Here is a 21,383-nt window from a genome sequence, read left to right as displayed (position 1 = left end):
ACTATTGAAACAATACACAACAGTTACTTTCGGAACAGCGAACACATACTAAACATCTAGCATTTCAACGAATAATCAACATCAAGCATTTCGACAAATTTAAGTAGTATTGAGCAGAAACTACACCGTTGAATGCAACTCACAGAACACAAAGCAGACAAATTAATTTCAAGAGTCCAAATTTGACGATTCCAAGAAATTAATTCGATGGTTTTGTTTCTTTTTTGTGATCTTCAAAAACTGAATCACCTACAAATATTAACTTGGTTTTGTTTCTTGCTGTGATCTTCAAAAACTGAATCACCTACAAATATTAACTTGTAGGCTTCCTAACAAAAAAAGAAAAATTAGAGGTCCAAACTAAGAGACATAATTCTGAACTGAACTAGCTAATTATGCTTGCATTCAAAATTCACAACAAACACTGATCAGTGATAAATTGAGATATGCTGAACTCAAAATTGTTTTTTCCTCGTTGCTGAGATATGCTGAACTCAAAAACACATATTTTTAGGCACATGAAAATGCAACAGCATATATTAATAAAAACACGTCTTACCTTTCTTGTATAACCAGCCTTCTCAATGGCATCAATTAGTCAAACAAGTCCCTCTCGGTTATCCTGAACATTGGGAGCAAATCCCCCTTCCTCACAATGTTACACGCATCTTGTCCACATTTTGCCTTGAATATTCCCTTTAATACTTGATATATTGTTTTAGCGCATATTCAACCTACTCCAAGAGCACTCCTTTTGCTCCAGCATAGCTCTACACACACTTAGTGAAACTCTCAATATTGCATTAGCCCCAAGTTTTGACTTGTTAGGTGTGAGATATTGGATCGAACTCTAGTATGGCCGAAGGGTAGCTTCTTGGTTCGACAGGGTTAAGCATGAAGTCGAAAGTTATTCACATGCTTGTGTCGAATATGCTAGGGTTGTTAGCATGTTAAATTAGGTTTTAGTGTTTAAACCCTAATTTGTTAAGTTAGCTTGTTTATTAAGTTGACTTGTGTAATGGGCCTTGTGGAAAAAGCCCATTAGTTAGTATGTTAGGTTTTATTATAAATAGCATACTAGTCTCTCATCATTGCTAAGCTGCAAATCCTAATTTAGGGTGAGAGAGGTTATTTGTTATTCTTGTAAACTTGTAATCTTGTTCTAAGAGAAAGTAAAAGAATAACATTTATAACCAATTATTGTGTTCCTCTTCTTCCTTGTCCTTTATTCTTCCTTGGTTTATACTTTGTTCTTGGCATTGAATTCACAACAAATTGGTGCGGTGAGCGTGGAGAAGATGCCTTCAACAAAGTATGAGATTGAAAAGTTCACCGGAGTGAATGATTTCGGTCTGTGGCGCTTGAAGATGAAAGCCCTACTGGTTCAGCAGGGTTGTTTGGAAGCGTTGAAGGGAGAGGCAGCCATGAATGCAGAATTGACGGCAGCGGAGAAGACGAATATGATCGAGAAAGCACACAGCGGAATTTTGTTGAGCCTTGGTGATAAGGTTCTCCGACAAGTATCAAAGGAGACGACGGCATCAGGGTTATGGGTGAAACTTGAAAGTTTGTATATGACCAAATCGCTGGTAAATCGACTCTACCTGAAGCAAGCTTTGTATTCATTCAAGATGATTGAAGACAAAGTATTGGTTGAGCAGTTGGATATGTTCAACAAGCTGATTCTTGATCTTGAAAATATTGATGTGAAGATCGATGATGAAGATCAAGCGCTGTTACTATTGTGTTCTTTGCCTCGATCACATGCTCACTTCAAAGAAACTCTCTTGTATGGAAGAGAGTCCCTGACGTTTGAAGAAGTTCAATCAGCCTTGTACTCTAAGGACTTGAATGAACGAAAGAAGCATAAACCTTCGACTGTTGGCGAAGGTTTGGCCGTTAAAGGAAAACTCTTACGAAAGGATGGTAAGTTCGACAAAAAGAAAGGCAAAAGCCAGTCGAAGTCTTACAGTGGCGAAGCATCTGGAATTCGATGCTACCATTGTAAGAAGGAGGGTCACACAAGAAAGATGTGCCCTGAACGCCTGAAATATCATGGAGGTAAGGATAATGGCAACGCTGCCATTGTTCAAGATGATTTCGAATCATCTGATGTTCTTGTGGTTTCAAGCAGTGACTCTAAGAAGGAGTGGATTATGGATTCAGGTTGCACTTGGCACATGACTCCAAACAAAGATTTGTTCGAGGAATTATGTGATCAAGATGGTGGATCAGTATTGCTGGGAAACAACAAGGCTTGCAAGATTGCAGGTGTTGGATCTGTGAGATTCAAGCTCCATGATGAGTCAATAAGGTTGTTGACTGAAGTCAGGTATGTTCCTGATTTGAAGAGAAATCTGCTTTCTCTTGGTGAATTCGACAAGAAAGGATATGTTCTCCAAGGAGAGAAAAGTATCCTAAGAGTCATGAAGGGTTCGAAGGAAGTCTTGAGAGGCGTGAAGAAACAAGGCTTGTATACCCTTGAGGCTGAAGTTGTAAGTGGTTCGACAAATATTGCATCCACGAAACCTTTGTCGAAAACAGAAATCTGGCACATGAGATTGGGCCATGTCAGTGAAAGGGGTCTGGTCGAATTAGGGAAACAAAATCTGCTTGGTGGAGACAAAGTCGAAAAGCTGAAGTTTTGTGAACCCTGTGTACTTGGAAAATCTTGCAGAGTGAAGTTCAACAAAGGCAATCAAGAACACATGGATCCCTTGATTACCTCCATGCTGATCTTTGGGGGCCTGCAAGGTGTGCATCACATTCTGGGGCAAGGTATTTCCTATCCATAGTAGATGATTATTCCAGAAAATTATGGGTATTCATCCAGAAGACTAAGGATGAAACTTTTGAGAATTTCAAAAGTTGGAAGACTCTGGTTGAAAATCAGACTGACAGAAAGGTCAAGAGGTTGAGAACCGACAATGGCCTTGAATTTTGCAATGAGGCATTCGACAGTTTTTGTGCTACCTCTGGTATTGCAAGGCATAGAACTACTGCAGGTACTCCACAACAAAATGGTTTGGCTGAAAGGTTTAATCGAACTATTTTGGAGAGAGTCAGATGTATGTTGACTAGTGCGGGGTTAAAGAAGGTGTTCTGGGCTGAGGCTGTTGCGATAGCAACATATCTGATAAATAGATGTCCTTCGACAGCGTTAGATATGAAGACACCTGAAGAAGTTTGGTCGGGACATCCACCAGATCTCGACAAACTGAGAGTATTTGGCTGCATAGCCTATGCTCACATTAGGCAAGACAAGGTCGAACTTAGAGCTCTGAAATGCATGTTCATGGGATACCCAGAAGGAGTCAAAGCTTATAGGCTATGGTTCCTAGAGCCAGGTCACATGAGGTGTATCACCAGTCGAGATGTTGTTTTCAATGAAGCTGAAATGGCTTTTAAGAAAACTGATGATGTTGGTCGAAGTACAGAAACATCTGACGAAGAGCTGGAACAGGTAGAGATTCCTGTTGAGGTGGAGCATGTTGATGCTGAATTGCATGTCCCTGATGAAGTCGAAGAAGAAGCAGAAGATGCTGAGGAAGTTGAGGAAACTGACGATGACTACCTATTGTCGAGAGATAGGTCAAGAAGAGTCATAAAACCACCTCAGAGACTTGGGTATGCAGATCTTATAGCTTATGCATTAATCTCTGCCAGTGAGGTTCTTGATGATGAACCTAGAGATTATAAGGAAGTTATGAGGAGTCAAAATAAGACTGAATGGCTGAAGGCCATGGATGATGAGATGAAATCTCTTCATGATAATCACACTTGGGAACTGATCAAGAAACCTGCTGGGGCAAGGTTAGTCAGCTGTAAATGGATTTTCAAAGTTAAGGAAGGAATTGAAGGAGTGACGTCGAAAAGATACAAGGCAAGGCTGGTCGCAAGGGGTTTCACTCAGAAAGAAGATGTCGACTTCAATGATGTGTTCTCTCCTGTTGTGAAGCATAGGTCCATTCGAATGTTGCTTGCCATGGTGGCACAGTTCGACCTTGAACTGGAACAAATGGATGTGAAGACTGCGTTCTTGTATGGTGATTTAGATGAAACGATCCTGATGAGGCAACCTGAAGGGTATGTCGAAAAGGGGAAGGAAGATTATGTGTGCAAGTTAAAGAGATCTTTGTATGGGCTGAAACAATCTCCTCGACAGTGGAATAGGATATTCGACAAGTTCATGGCACACATAAGTTTCATTAGAAGTCAGTTCGACCACTGCGTTTACTTCAGATTTCGACCTGGTAATTCATTTGTTATTTTGTTGCTTTATGTGGATGATATTCTCATAGCAAGCAACAATGTTGAAGATGTGATGAGGGTGAAGGCTGAACTCAATAAGGAGTTCGATATGAAGGATCTGGGAGCTACTTCCAGAATTCTTGGAATTGACATTCGAAGAGATAGAAAGAAGTCGAAGTTATGCCTTTCTCAAGAGGCATATCTACGAAAGATTCTCGAAAAGTTTGGTATGTCAAATTCGAAGCCAGTTGTGACTCCTACAAACCCTCAATTCAAGCTGAGTATTGATCAGTGTCCCAGTACTGAGGTTGAAAGAGCCTATATGAATAACATTCTGTATGCTAATATAGTTGGTTCTTTGATGTATGCTATGGTCTGTACTAGACCCGACATAGCATACGCAGTAAGTCTTGTAAGCAGGTACATGGCGAATCCTGGAAAGGCTCACTGGCAAGCATTGAAGTGGATTTTAAGGTACATAAATGGGTCTCTGAATAGAGTCCTGATTTATGGTGGAGCCTTAGGTGAATATAGTAAAGCAATAATCGAAGGATATGTCGACTCTGATTATGCAGGTTGTATGGATTCCAGAAAATCTATTTCTGGATATGTTTTCACTATGTTTGGCACAACAATTAGTTGGAAAGCAACACTTCAGAAGGTTGTTGCTCTATCAACCACTGAAGCGGAGTATATTGCCTTAACTGAAGCTGTGAAAGAAGCATTGTGGCTTGAAGGTTTTGCAAAGGAGTTGAAACTTCAAGGTCGAAGTATCACTGTTAAATGTGATAGTCAGAGTGCAATACACCTGTCGAAGAATTCAGCCTATCATGAGCGAACTAAGCACATTGATGTGAGGCTGCATTTCGTCAGAGGAGTAATCGAGCATGGAGAAGTCCAAGTGCTGAAGGTTTCGACTGAAGACAATGCTGCTGATATGATCACCAAGACATTGCCGAGTTGCAAGTTTTTCCACTGTATGCAGTTGATAAAGCTGCATGAAGAAAGCTAGTTTGTTCCCTTGATGTTGTAGAGTTAGATCCAAGGTGGAGATTTGTGAGATATTGGATCGAACTCTAGTATGGCCGAAGGGTAGCTTCTTGGTTCGACAGGGTTAAGCATGAAGTCGAAGGTTGTTCACATGCTTGTGTCGAATATGCTAGGGTTGTTAGCATGTTAAATTAGGTTTTAGTGTTTAAACCCTAATTTGTTAAGTTAGCTTGTTTATTAAGTTGGCTTGTGTAATGGGCCTTGTGGAAAAAGCCCATTAGTTAGTATGTTAGGTTTTATTATAAATAGCATACTAGTCTCTCATCATTGCTAAGCTGCAAATCCTAATTTAGGGTGAGAGAGGTTATTTGTTATTCTTGTAAACTTGTAATCTTGTTCTAAGAGAAAGTAAAAGAATAACATTTATAACCAATTATTGTGTTCCTCTTCTTCCTTGTCCTTTATTCTTCCTTGGTTTATACTTTGTTCTTGGCATTGAATTCACAACATTAGGAGTTCCATTAGCTTCCCTCTTTGAAACAGTTATGTCAAAATGTCCCCAATCATGTCTGTTGAAAACACCAAACTTCCACTAAGTAGTGTTTCTTCAATCTCTTTCTTAGTATGCTGAGATTTGAGGATGTCAAAAATCCCAGCTAACAAATTGCTCCTAAAAAATGTCTCTTTCGACTAACGGGAGAAAAGGGCATTTTTTTTATCTATCTCCATGAATACCATTTTTTTCATAATATTTTTCTAAGTCTCTTTACATGACATTTGCTTTTACGACCACCACCCAAAACTTAGAACATTGTTATTCTTTGAGAAACACTAAACTTAAAATTTTTCTTTAGTTATGATTTTTCTCTTAACTACTTATAAACCCACTCCTTAATATTTAAAACAAGATCATAAAACAAACGGTTGAATATGACTCATATTATTGAGATAATTAGGGTTGTTGAGATAACTATAGGTTGTTGAGATAATTATAGATAGAGATAACTCATATTGTTGAGAGGAGAGGCGGTTTTGATTTAGTGGGCCACGTTAGTCTTGAGAAATTAGAGCTACGAGTAAAGTAGTAAAGGTTGCACGTCTTCGAAGTGATGTTTGACAGAAATATCATGATAACAATAACGTCAGTTCATTATATCAAACAATATCGAAGAAAAGATAAAAAAATGCCCTTATCTTTCGTTGGTCGAAAGTAACATTTTTTAGGGGAAATTTGTTAGCTGGGATTTTTAGGCAGTTGATATCTTCGTTGTTAATTGCCAATAACATCATGAAGATATTGTCATAATAGTACATTATACTATTATAACATAACATTATGTACCAACTGTACATATATTCAATTTAGTATCTATAGCATCAATGTCCTTTAATATTAGGAAACTATTTTTGGAATGATTAGCTATTCCATTCAATCTTGTAATTATATATAGCATATGTAGACTCAATGAAATATATGATATTTTCCATCTCAGAAAAATTCTTTTATGGTATCAGAGCAAATTATACATATAGAATAAAACATCCAAATCATGTCTGACAGTGAAGGTGAAAGTTCTCCTGTGAAGGAATCTTCCAAGTCAGTCAACAATGGCGATGGAGTAGTCATCCGAAAAATCATATCTGCCTATGATATCACTTCCAATGATAATCATGGGAGTTTGATAACACATGTTCAATTAAAGGGAGAAAACTATGACGAATGGGCTCGTTCACTTAGAACGGCACTTCGAGTAAGAAAGAAATTTGGTTTTGTTGATGGATCAATCAGCAAACCCGATGAGGAATCTTCAAATCTTGAAGATTGGTGGACTAAAAACTCCTTATTGGTCTCTTGGATCATGAACACAATTGAGCCTTCATTGCGATCAACTATGTCACATATGGAGGTGGCCATGGATCTTTGGGAAGACATTTAGGAACGGTTTTCCATTGTTAATGGACCACGTACTCAACAACTCAAAGCAGAGCTCATTGAATGCAAACAAAAAGGACTGACCATTGTGACATACTATGGGAAATTGAAGAAGCTGTGGGAAGAATTGGCGAATTACGATCAGATCCCGGCATGCAAGTGTGGGCGTTGCAAGTGCAATCTCACTTGTGTGTTACAAAAGAAACGCGAAGAAGAGAAAATCCATCAATTCCTCATGGGATTAGATGACACTCTCTATGGAACAATACGGTACAATCTTCTCGCTCAGGATCCTCTTCCTACATTGAATAAAGTTTATGCGACATTAATTCAGGAGGAACGGTTGCACACAGTGACCCGTACAGCAGAAGATCGTGGTGAGGTCATGGCGTTTGCAGTGCAGTCCAAATTCAAACATAAAGAAAAAGGAGGAATGTGCAGTCATTGCAATCGAACGGGTCATGATTCAGAAGGTTATTTTCAGGTAATAGGATATCATGATTGGTGGGGAGATCGACAACACGAACAGTTGAAGGGAACCGGGCGTGGGAAACTAGAACAATATAATGCTGTTTTAACAACAAAAAACATGGAGGAGTTGTTAAGGCTCATGTAGCACAAGAAAAATCATCTAAAGAAGAGGTTGCTTCTGAAACATCAAGTTCTGATATTTGTAATCGAGGAAATATTACTAATGATCAATGGCAAGCATTGGTCAGTCTTTTGAACAATGTAAAGCGAGGTGCAACCGGGAAGCTAAGTGGTAAGTGTTCCTTTTTGCCATGGATTATTGATACAGGTGCATCAAATCATATGACCGGTCAATTGGAATGCTTAACCAATGTGCACAATATTTTTGAGTGCTCTGTTGGACTACCAAACGATGAAGAGACAATGGCAACAAAGGAAGGAATTGTGATGCTCAATGAAAGAATGAGATTAACTAATGTTTTATATGTGCCTAGTCTACACTACAAACTTATCTCATTATTGCAGCTGCTAAAAGATTCTAACTACACTATTAAATTTACTGATAAGTTTTGTCTTATACAGGACCCCACTTTGAGGATGCCGATTGAGCGGGTGAACAAAGAGAGGGGATATATTATCTTAAAGAGATGGTCAAAGCAACTGCAGTGAAAACAAATAAGGAAATTCCTTTGGACCTGTTACATCACAGACTAGGACACACATCTTTGAAGGCTCTGCAAATGTTCCCGAATGTTAGTTCTAGTAGAAACAATTATCTATGTACCCAATCATGTGAAATATGTCTTAGAGATAAAAAGTCTCGAGATACTTTTCCAATTAGTGAAAATAAAGCAAATTCTGCAGATGGTAACTGTAAGAACATTTTTCGCTGTTGGGGCTGCGAAGCGTTGGGAACTACACCAAATGGATGTTCAAATGCCTTTTTACATAGTGAGCTTGATGAAGAAGTATATATGGAATTACCTCCAGGTTTCAAGACCTCTACACCAAATCAAGCATGTCACTTGCGTAAATCTTTATATGGATTGAAACAGGCACCTCGATGTTGGTTTTCCAAACTAAAAAAATGCTCTGCTACGGTATGGTTTTATACAATACTACTCTGACTATTCTCTCTTTACTCTACATTGTGACTATGTAGAGCTGTATGTGTTAGTCTATGTGGATGATCTTATCATTTCGGGAAACAAAAACAAATCAATTGAGTCCTTTAAATCCTACTTGAACACATGCTTTCATATGAAAGATCTTGGCCCTTTAAAATATTTTCTTGGCCTTGAGGTGGCTGCAATTCCAATGGGATTTTCTTGTGTCAAAGGAAATATACACTTGATTTCATCACCGAAGTTGGGTTGTTGGGAGCTAAACCCATTGGTTTTCCCTTAAATCAGAATCATTATCTTCCCTTGGTCACTAGAACTCCTCTTTCTAATCCAGATCGGTATCAAAGACTAGTAGGTCGTTTGGTCTGCTTAACTATCACTAGACCAAAACTTTCTTACTCTGTTCATATGTTGGCTCAATTTATGCAAAAACCTTTAGAAGAGCACTAGAATGCAACTCTCCATGTCGTCCGTTATCTCAAGGGAAATCCTGGCCAAGGTATTCTTCTCCAAGCTGATTGTGATCTTCAAATTTATGCCTGGTGTGACTCAGATTGGGCAGGATGTCGGGAAGGATGCCGTTTGACTAGGCGCTCTCTCACTAGATGGATTGTTTTCCTTGGGAATTCTCCTATCTCTTGGAAAACCAAAAAAAAAACGTTGTCTCATGTTCCGCGGCTGAGGCGAAATATCGTTCCTTGGCTACTACCACATGTGAGCTTAAATGGTTGAAATCACTTTTGCTCTCTCTTAGTGTCCCTGAATCTCGACCCATGAAGATATATTGTGATAGTCAATCAGCATTACATATAGCTGCTAATCCAGTCTTCCACGAGTGCACAAAACACATCGAAGTTGATTGTCACTTCTTACGTGATGAGCTTCTAAAAGGAAACATTTCAACTCACCATGTGTCCACTAATATTCAACTAGCTGATATATTTACTAAAGCATTGGGAAAACAACAGTTTGATTATTTTCTAAACAGTTTGGGCATCCACAATCTGCATGCTCCAACTTGAGGGGGGGGGGGGAGGGTTTAGGCAATTGATATCTTTGTTGTTAATTGCCAATAACATCATGAAGATAATGTCATAACAATACATTATACTGTCATAACATCACATTAGGAAACTATTTTTGGAATGATTAGCTATTCCATTCAATCTTGTAATTATATATAGCATATGGAGACTCAATGAAATATATGAAATTTTCCATCTCAGAACAATTCTATTAGGGTTTTTGACATCCCCAAATCCCAGCATACCAAGAAATAGATTGAAGAAACACTTAGTGGAAGTTTGGTGGTTCTAGAGTTGTTTTCGACAGACATGATTGGAGACATTTCAACATGACTATTTCAAAGAAGGAAGCGTTGAAATCCATGTTTTTGCAGTAGTATCTGGGACTTAGTAGTTTTCCGAACAATAAAATGAGCAATTAGACATTGTGTTTACCGTGAAATTTACTAAACATACGCTAGTCTTCCAAATAGGTTGTTTGCAGGATCGACTAGAATGATCCTAGAACACATGTGCTAAGCGTTTGTTGAATTGTTATGTAATTTTCTATGCAAATGACAACAATTTCGACTGGGTCAAAATTCCAATGACCACTAAAGGTTTGAATGTAAATCCCAGTCACAAAAGTAAAGAGTTTTTGACAGAAAATAAAGGATACAAATACATTTAATGAAAAAGGAGACTTTGCATAATTTTAAAGGGGTGTTTAAATACATACATGGAATTCAGTTGCTCGTTTCTCACTTTGCTCAAATACTTTGAATGTTTGAGTATTTTTTTGTAGTAATTGCAACACACGAAATCCTACTATAAGAACTCCTATTTATATTAGACTAAATATATTTGTAACGAACAATCTTTTCTCCAGGGAGACACGTTCATATCTACATGTGTTTCGGCCAACATTAGGCTTCCACGCGTCTTTTAAGAAATGGATAAGGCAGAAAAACAATTTCTCAGCCTCATTTCAGAAGTTCTTATTGAAAAGTAACAAATTTCTTCCAAAATATTCTAAGTCCCAACATCATCTTGAAGATATAACCATCTCTACATCGATCTTCATGTTGAAATCTTCTTTCCAACTTTTCTAGTCGAAAACTTTACCATTTTCACTTGATTCTTCTAAAAATATTTTCAATTCTTATTGCTATATCAATTTTGTATTAACATGGATTTTCTCAGCTAAAAAATTGCCCTCCAAAAAATGTTCTTTTTCGACAAACATGGAGAAAAGGCCATTTGAAGTTGGTGATAACCGGATCTCATATCTAGCTTCAAAAAAATTGTAGAGCCATATAATTCATAATAAAATCCTCTATTAAAGGAATAGGACACTAATCCTTAATATTTATATTATTGAGATTCCTAAAATCCACACACAAACGCCAAGACTCGTCTTTTTTTCGGACCGAAATTATGGGTGTAGAAAACAAGCTTTTGTTGTGTTGTACAATCCCTTGATCAAGCATATCATGAACTATCTTGTTAATGACATCCTTTTGTACCACTGAAAACCGATAAGGATAAAGATTGAACGGTTGGGAGCCTTCCTTAAATGGAATTTTGTGATCAAATCCAGGCCTAATGGGAGGTAAAGAGGTTGGTTCAAGGAAAATGTCAGCATATTCATCAATCAACAATGGAATTGAAGCAGGTAAAGTACTTGGCTGCTGATTAGATGACAAATTATAACAATTAGGTACATCCAAGGAATATGAGTCAGTGGTTGGGGATAAAAAACACCACCCTTGTGAATTGCTTGTGTCAAGGTTTAGTTGTTGATAATTTTGAAGCTAGGAGTTTTGGCTCCCCTAATGACTTCAACCATTGAATGCCCACAATTAATTCACAAAAAACTAGAGGTAACACAATGACATCAATGGTGAATTGTGATTGCTGTAATTTCCATTGAAAGCCTCCATAGATGAAAGCAACTCCTAGCTTGTGTCCTCCTCCACCCGTGACCGACAAAGGAGATATAGCTTTCAGCTTACAATCCAAAGATTTAGCTTTATCCATATCTAAAAAATTATGCGTGCTACCATTATCAGGGAGAATATGCATCAATTTCTTGTCATGTACTTTTGTCACCCGCATATTTTGAAAGTTGGCAATACTAGTTAGACCTTGTAATGGAAGTTCAGGATTATCAAAAGGTTGTTCAGATTCCATAACCAGTGCGTCATTAATAAATTCCTCTTCCGGCGGTTCATCCTCCTCAATCTCAAGGACCATCATCTAAGATCTCTTATGTTTCAGTTGGTGATCACGAGGTAAATTGCTCATCACATAACATATATAGGCCCTTAGCTCCGCGTTCACCCATTTCAAGAGCAGAGTACGTATGACTTGGTCGTGTAAAATTTGGTCATTGATTGGTATTTGGAAATCCAATAGGAGTAGTAGAAGGAGATAGGTATGGTGATATGATCGGTTTGTTCAAGATACTAGGGTTTTTTGTGGGAGGTGAGAAGCGAGGGTATTTGGAAATCCCGTAGAAGTAGTAGAAGGAGATATAACTATATACAATATCATTTTTTTCTACTATGAGGCAAGAAAATGGGAGGCTTTGTTAATTAATCGTTGATCTCGTCAAAAGCCTCTTGTTTCTCTTTTCCTTAATGGAAAGTCACCTTCTTTCTTGGAGCAATGGCGAGAAAACTTTCGTCTTGCCACTTAGGTTGGAGATGAATATCCTCATGAAATTTATTTTCCTAAATAAGATTGTAAATGCTTCTTTATCGAAGGAAGCTTGGGATCCAAAATTCCCTTTGTCTTGTTTTGATAGATCTTGATGCCTTTTTTGAGTACGACGAATCCTAAAAAATCTCATGCATGTACATAGAAAGCACATTTTATTGGATCCATTTTGAATCCATATTTTCCCATTCTATCAAACGATTGTCGAAAATGATCCAAATGACCATTCTCAAATGAGGATTTTATGACAATGTCAACAATATATACTTTCCTAATATTTGCTATAAAATCATGGAACATAGAATTTATGGCTCTTTGATAGGCTGCTTCGGCATTTTTAAAGCTAAAAGGCATCACAACCCATTCGTATGTTCATAGAGCACTTGGGCATCAAACGTCACTTTTGGTTTATCTTCATCTGCTATGAAAATCTAGTTATATCCAGAATATCCATCAACCATACTTAAATATTTGAAACTCGCGACTGAATCAACTAACATTTCTGCCACTGACATCGAATATTCATCTTTAGGAGTTGCATTGCTCAGATCCCTAAAATCTATACAAATTCGAAGAGTTCCATTTTTCTTTATCATAGGTACAATATTAGCTAACCATTCGACGTACCTTGCAGTTCGAATGAACTTGCTTTTAAGCAGTCTTTCGATTTCTTTTTTAATTTTTTTTGTGATTTCGAGAGTGAGCCTTCGAGGGTGTTGTTTTACTAGCCTTTGTCCTGGTTGAATAGGTAAACGGTGTTCCACTATGCTTCAACTCAGCCCAGGCATCTCGCCATAATCCTAGGAAAAGAAATTTTTATATTCTTTCGATAAACTGATTATCTTAACCTTCATTTTGGACTCGACTTTTATGCTTATATAAGTTGTCCTTTTCGAGTTGCTATCTCCCAAGTCTACCTCATATAAAGGATCTTGAGCCTGCATTTTTTGCAATGCATTTATTGGGTCTTTTTCAAACCCCAAGGCTCATTATTATTGATACAGTCCAATTTGACTTTCTGAAGTTGTTGTTTGGCTGAATTGGTTATTTTCATGATTTTCGACTCTAGCTTCGACAACTAAAATTTTCAATTTCTCAACTTCTAAATCCGAGTTTAGCTTATTTTTTAGCCGTATAAGCCAAAATCTAAGCCAATTTTTTTGACTCAATGGTCATCTCGGTCGACCACAAGCCACCCCATAGGTAGATTTACCCCTTCAGGTTTTATTGCCTCTTTAGTATCCTAGATAAATCCATAATTGGATTTAAGCTTAGAAAATGGTTTGCATTCTCATTATGGGTGTGAACTTCTGATGCGTCTAGCAAGGCGCAACATTTACCAAGTTGTGGTCAAAAATTTTCTTTCCAACTTTGTTTTCATCAATTTTGTAATAAATTTAATCGGCTTCATTATTCTTTGGTGTAAAGTTGATGGTACTGCACATATTCCATGAACCCTTTCACGGCCTAAAAATAAATTGTAAATTTATTTGGAACTTATCAGCATGAACAATGTCGTCCTAGTAGTTGTACTAACAACCAATTCTACCTGGATTACTCCTACTATATTTCTATTTTTTCCTTCATAGTTGGATAAAACCATATTATGTGGTTGAAGGTTAGCACCATATTTTCCCATCCTTTTGAACAAAGTATGAGGTATTAGATTGATCGTTTCCCCTCCATCAATGAACACCTTATTCACTAAAATTCCATCCATTTTTCTCTTATGAATAATGGTTTGAGATGATACATCATTCCTGGACTTGGCTTCTAAAAGACAACCCTTTTCTCTTCCACTACACCATTGTTCATGACACTATAGCCCAATGGTTTCTCACTAGACGCTTTATCTGATAAGAAATCTTCGTCAGCTTCAGAAACCTCTTATACTCGATCATACTTAGCAGGTAAAACCAACATAATGCCCTGAAAAAATATTCATCAAAGTTATCTTCGATCATTTCATCCTTTATGAAAGGATTATACTCAAGACCTTCTTCCTCAAGAAGGAGGAGTATACTCGATATTCTGTGTAGAAATTATCTCCTTTTTTCCTAAAGGAGCTACCTTCATGGCTAGCCTCTGATTTGCTATGATATTTTCTTTCTCATTCAACCTTCCTTTTGGGTAATACTTCTTTTGCTTTGGAGTATTGGCAGCTTTCCATTGTGACGTTGAGGCCTCTTTCTCAACCTTTTTATTTCTTTGACAACTCCTCCACTTTGTCCTAGTCATGGGATTTTTTCCCCTTGTAATTAGGGAAAAAACATACCCTTTTGATTTGTCTCCTTTCTCTTGAACTTAGACATCTGTTTCTTGATTAAGCACCTTCCACTTTGGCCTCTTTCCTCCTTTCTGATTCACAGGTTTCACCCACTTTTCTTGTGGAGTGTCTGACGGAGGACGAAAAGTCTTTGGTCGAGGTTGCTAGAACTGCCTCCTGTATTCCTCATTGCATCGAGGGACCCCCTCTTGTCAAACACAAATCTTAGAACTGTGAATTTCCCTCTTTTAAGATAATTCCTTCTTACAGACTCACACTCTTCAGCAACTTTTTCATCATAAGCAACATTACACTTTAGGCATAATTGGCCTTCAATTCTCTTACTCTACACTTTTCCAGAAAGTCAACCAAATCCTCTCCAGCTTGAGGATAAACTATTTGTAATCCATCTTTTGCTTCCTTATCGAAACCATAAATATCTTCGACCATCATACTTCAAAAGCATCAGCGTACAGGGTCTTTTCGACTTTTAAGGGGTCTGTGTCCACTTGTATCTTTGGATTTTTGCAAAATTGAAGCCTACCTTCTTTCAAAGACTTCTGCACCATATCCTGGAAAAGGACACATTAAGATGTTTTACGACAAAGAAAATTATGAAATTTACAGAATTTTCTTTTTTTCTTTTGTTCTAATGAGGGATTCTTCAGGACTCGAGGCACAATAATTTGACCATCTGTTACTAATAAATCAAATATTTCGTCTAGGAATGTGCATGGTTGGTTATTTTTAAAAACCAAACCATAACCATTTTAAAACCATTTAAATGGTTTAGATTTATAACCATAATCACATTTTAATCAAAACTGGTTATATAACCGGTTATAAATTTGTTTATGATTATATAATCGGTTTTTTTAAAAAATAAATCCAGTTTTAAAAATTATATTTGGATTTGGATAGTAACCAGATTATAACCGAATCCAAAATAATTTAACCAGTTAATAACAATTTAATTATATCCGGATTATATGAATGGATAACCAAACCATTAATAACTAAACCGGTTAATAATCATTCAAGTATATCCGGATATTTAAAAGTGGTTTAGATTTGGTTATGGATTTGGGCATCACAACCGGATATTTTGCACACCCCTAATTTTGTCTTACTTAGTTATATCAAAGGTATAAGTTTTTGTGGCGAATTTGTCATTTTTATCAGTTTTGACGGGGTTCTTCCAATTTGTTGGTCTTAATAATTTACAAGAATAAGGAGGTCCTGGTTTGAGTTTAGCCACATTAGCCTCACTTTCTTTGATTAAATCTTCTTAGTCTGAAGAATATTCATCAAGTGCTACGTAAGCAAAAATTTCTTTTTATAATATTTACTAATTCTGGCTTTTTCGGCTTTCAATCGCTCGATTTGGCAAACTCTGTTGACCAATTCTGCCATATCTCTAAGATATTGAGTATCTAGTTTTTTATGATAGAATAGTCTAAGCCTTCTGCAACCATTTTGATTAATTCATGTTCAGGGACTTGAGTAAAGCATATTTCTTTCAAAAGTATAAATCTGTTAAGATAATCGTCAATTGACTCAGCAACCTTTTGTTTGACGCTGACTAATTCCTTCAAACTTATTTTCGATTGTCCCATTTAAAACTGTTCATGGAACAACCTTTCCATCTGTGTCCACTTATGGATGGAGTGTGGAAATAGCATTGTAAACCAAGTGAACGCATTTTTGTGAGGGAACTTGGAATATATTTCATTTTCATATCCTCGTTGTTTACTAGGTCACCAGCCTTGGTTTGATACCTAACAACAAGTTCGACATTAGATTCATTGGTGTCACCAGCGAACTTCGTAAACTTAGGGAATTTCCATCCCCTTTGAAGATCAATATTCATGCCATTTTGAACCATAATTCTTTCAACAATGGCTTCCAGATTTTTCTCTCTAGTAAATACATCTTGCTGAACCTGCCTTACCATTTGGTCAGTAATTTGGCTTCTATTGACTACCACTACGCGAGGATGTTTGAAATTCCTAGGTATCTGTTCGACGCCCTAGGGAATTTCTTGTTCTTTATCGACTTTTTCTTCAACCACGTCTTCAAGTTGAATGTATACCTCTTGTCGAGGTTGTACAACCAGTTGAATTGGCGCCCTAGGAACACCAAGAAAATCACCTATTCAAGTAATTTGAGTTGCCAACTGCTGGTAACTCTGAGTCGAACTCAAGATTAATGGTCTAAGTATTATAACCCTTTGTTGAGTAAGCATGTTGACCATTTTGTGACTTCTCTCATCCATCTGCTACCTCAAAACGGCAACAAAACTTGAGGTAAAAGTTGGAATTGATTGGGACAAAAATCCCATCCATGTGGGATAACCAAATTGGCTTCCCATAGGTCCTTATCCATGATAAAGTGAGAATGTTGAAGTTGTATTTTCAGTTAATGCTGACACATTACTATGTAAACCTTCAAATCATTGATGTTGGAATTCCATAAATTTGAGCTCCAACATATAGGGGCATTGTGAAACTGGTACATATGACCCAGAAGCACCTTCCCTAGTCGCTATCAGAGTCCCAAGCTGACTTTGTAATGCCCCAGACTACTTTTGGGATGATCGACTGACCCTACAAACCAACATAGTCTTTTGAGCATGCTTTGACCTCACTCACACGCTTTTCGGGAAACTTCTCAGAAGGTCACCCTCCCAGAATTTCTCCATGTCAAGCACACTTAGTTGTGGAGTTCTTATGGATTTGGCTACCAAAAAGAAGATGCATCTTGTTGGTATAGGTAGTACCCATCAATCCTTATATGCACTCCTTAAACCATGCAGTCCCTTCCCTGCACAACCTTACGATCCCTCTCATTCCGATGTGGCGACCACTCCTTACCATATTTGGCCTCAAGTGTTACATGCGGTGTGACCACCCCTCGCCTTCTTCGACCTCGGATGTTACATGCCCACCAGCTTCCACATGGTTCGTCCTCAAACCACATCGTACAGGGAGACGTCTGGCCCTGATACTATTTATAATGCCCCAGACTGCTTTTGGGATGATTGACTGACCCCACAAACCAACACATGTCTTTTCAGCATGCTTTGACCTTACTCATACGCTTTCCAGGAAACTTCCCAGAAGGTCACCCATCCCAGAATTGCTCAAAGTCAAGCACACTTAATTGTGGAGTTCTTATGGATTGGGCTACTAGCTCAATTAGTAGTGGGAATGGATTGAACATGTACTTAAACCCCAGGTACATGGTTCGATTCCCACGAAAGGCCAAAACTTTACTAGAGAGGGGAGTAAAGAAGATTGTGAGGTGGCAGTGCTGAGATTGCCTTACGAGGGTCCGGGCTGTTAAAGACTTGGCGAGGTTATTGTCCCATTTTGGACCGCCGATGCTACCGCCACTGTGCTCGACATGGATACACTAGTATTAGATGAATGTAAAGCAACTGTTCTTCCTCCTAAGGGTTGTTCCCCAATTGGATTGATGTTTCTAGGATCTGCCATTTTCTTATCACTTCTCAATCTCATGCAAACTTTGTGTTATGAAAAACATGCAAAAACTATGAAACTACAGAACCTTAACACAACAGGTCCCACGAGGTGTGCCAATTTTTTTGCACAAATTTATTGAAAACAATCTCTAGCCTTTTATTAAAGTTAACTTGAAGGATCGGCTACAAATTGCTAAAACATAGTGCTAAATTTTCAAATAGTTTCAGTGTTTGAATTGGATATTGGCTAAAAACTCGAGAAATGAAAATAAAGTAGACAAAAGTAAAGAAAATTTGAAAAGTAAAATTTCAAGATTGAAAATTGAAAGGTAAATTTCTTTTAAATTTAAAATGGAACATATTCATACATTTTTAGAAGTCATTGTTTTCTCTCTCACGGGAATACTTTGAGTTTTTATTTTAATGTTATAAAATGAGACCTCTAAAACTGAATACAAATTCAATTAAAATAGAAACATTCGACTAATCACAGCTTGCTGTGTATCCGTTCCATGCAAACACTTCTTTTTGACAACTGCTTGCAAAAACTGGTCTTCAACTGTATACCTTAGGCAGTTTGATATAAAATTTGGTATACGGTCTTGGGATTGACTTATGTATGAAAATGTAGTCAGAGTTAAAGTTATCCATACTCTATGGATGATTTGTCATAAATGTCTTGCCACTAAAGAACGTTTTATGAAATTTGGCTCTATTAACAATTATCTGTGGGAGTTTTGCAGGGAAATTGAGAATGTGGACCACCTTTTCTTTTCATACACTAGCATGAACAATATTTGGTTATTTGTGTTGAAATGGTTGAATACATCTCACAAACGGCGAAGCTAGAATGACAAAGTTTAGTGAGTTATGAATAATGGCACTAAAAAGGGCTGGGAGCAAAGATTTTGAAGTATGCTTTTATCGAGACTATTCAATAAATGTTAGCTATATAGGAACAAGAATTACTTTGGTGACATAGTTAGGAGGATTTAACATGTTATCCCCCAAATCATACATGGCACCCTCCCATTTTTTTATTCTAAAAATGCCCCTAATGAAACACAAACAATGTCTGGACAAAATTTTCAATAGACACTATTAAAATTCTCGGTACACCTAAAATTTCCGGTACCCTCTGCTAAATTTACAGAATACCGTAAATTTCAAATCTACGTGATACTCTAAATTTTAAATTTACATGATACCGGGAATTTTAGATATACTGAAATTTTCGATAGTTTCAATTTTGGGGTTTTTCTTCTAAGCAGTCTGGCTTTTGCCGACACTTTTGAAGGGTTACGGTTGCACCTACAAATTATGTGGCCTAGGATTCTCTGAGCAGCCACATGCTCATGATATCTGTCCCTGAGCAAAGACATTCGAAGATGTAAACCACCGTTATACGAGAACTCATCATACATCGTCTCATAAGATATCTCTAAGTCCTCCGTAACCAAGCGCAACACCGCCGCTTGGTTAATGTAAGAAGGTGTGAATAATGTACCAACAATGAGGATGTGGAGGTGGGCATATACATCATTGAGTGTCACCTTCATCTCCCTGAATGGAAGGTGAAAGGATGATGTCTCTGGGTGCCACCTCTCAACAAAAGCAGACATCAAAGGGGCATCCAGCATGGTAAGGGAGCACTGAGAAAACTCTAGCAAGCGAAAGTTTCTAACAATACGACTAACCGCCTCAGGCATAGGAACCTCGAGAAGTCCTTCAGCTTTGACCCACGTGAAGCGATCCTCAACACTCCTCGCTCATGTGATAGAAAAAATTAAAATATTATAAGCAAACTATCGTACAATAGCATAAAGTAAAATATTAATCATTAAATAGTTACAAATATATGTACCCCCTGCCATATCCGGTGGGCGATATGGTCAACATATCTCGGGAGCATGAACACGTCTCGAGGTCCTCCAGGAAACCCTCTATCAGTGTACACTGATGGCTCAGTAGACGCCTGACAATGGTGTCTATATCCGTTGGAGACACCTCATCCACAACCTCAGTAACAAAAGCCTCCTCAGATCGAGCCTCCACCAACTGATCAACTACAGGCTCCTCAACAACAACTTCCTGAACAACAAGCTCCTCAACAGCAGGCTCCTGGGTAGCTGCATGTCTCTGACGGCGTGGTGGGCGAAACTGTAACACCCCAATCTACCCCGCATTTATAAGCAAAAATCAGAGTGCATTTAAAAATCTTCAACAAACAATGGGATGTCACATTTCAACTTAAACCAACAAACATACTTATATTGCATTTAATAATGACATATAGCATTCAAAAACATAACTTCATCCATAACTTCCAACTTAAACTTATAAATATCTTTCAATTCAACTTAAAATAAATGTCAACATATAATACAACAATTAAACAATAACGACTAATCCCCCCGGGTGCTATGTATCAGAGAAAAGGACACCAATTCGACTTGCCATAAAGCAACATAAGGACTTCACATAAATGACCTCGAACATCCACGGCTAATCTTGGGTACCTGCCCATTTCCCATGGTAGGGGAAATATCAACATAGGGGTTAGATATCTTACAATATAAAGGACTGCATGATAAATAATATAGGAGATATAGATCATACATAATTTCACCACTTCGCATCACATAACATCTCACAACAATTTTCATCACAAATAACTTACCAATATAATACAACTTTCAAAATGGCAACAATGTCATTAATCAATTAAGACAACATATTCAAATTTACAAGTATGATATCAATTACGTCACAACAAACATCTCCTCATCACGTCACAACAAACATCTCATCATCTCAACAATCCAAACACAATTCAAATGCGACTCGAATGTGACTCAAACTTATACACATGCATGTGGTACTATTGGAGTAAACTCCTATCTCAAACAGTTTGCCATTCGGCCGTGTGGACCTCCGTTTTTCTCGGGCCATACCTCTGAGCGGGAGAGATACGTGAACTGACTCTTTTTTATCGCTTATGCTTTCGCATTTTTGAAAATTCACAGAGTCGCCACCGACCTTTTATTTTATCCAATTAAGGAAAGGTTTATAAAAGAAACAGAAAAAAAACCTTTAAGAAATTCTGGGTAAGGGGGTAGGTTATACAAGGGGAAGGTGT

Source organism: Vicia villosa, linkage group LG7 (genome assembly GCF_029867415.1).
Source record: "Vicia villosa cultivar HV-30 ecotype Madison, WI linkage group LG7, Vvil1.0, whole genome shotgun sequence".
Taxonomy (NCBI): domain Eukaryota; kingdom Viridiplantae; phylum Streptophyta; class Magnoliopsida; order Fabales; family Fabaceae; genus Vicia; species Vicia villosa.
This window is presented reverse-complemented; position numbering follows the sequence as displayed.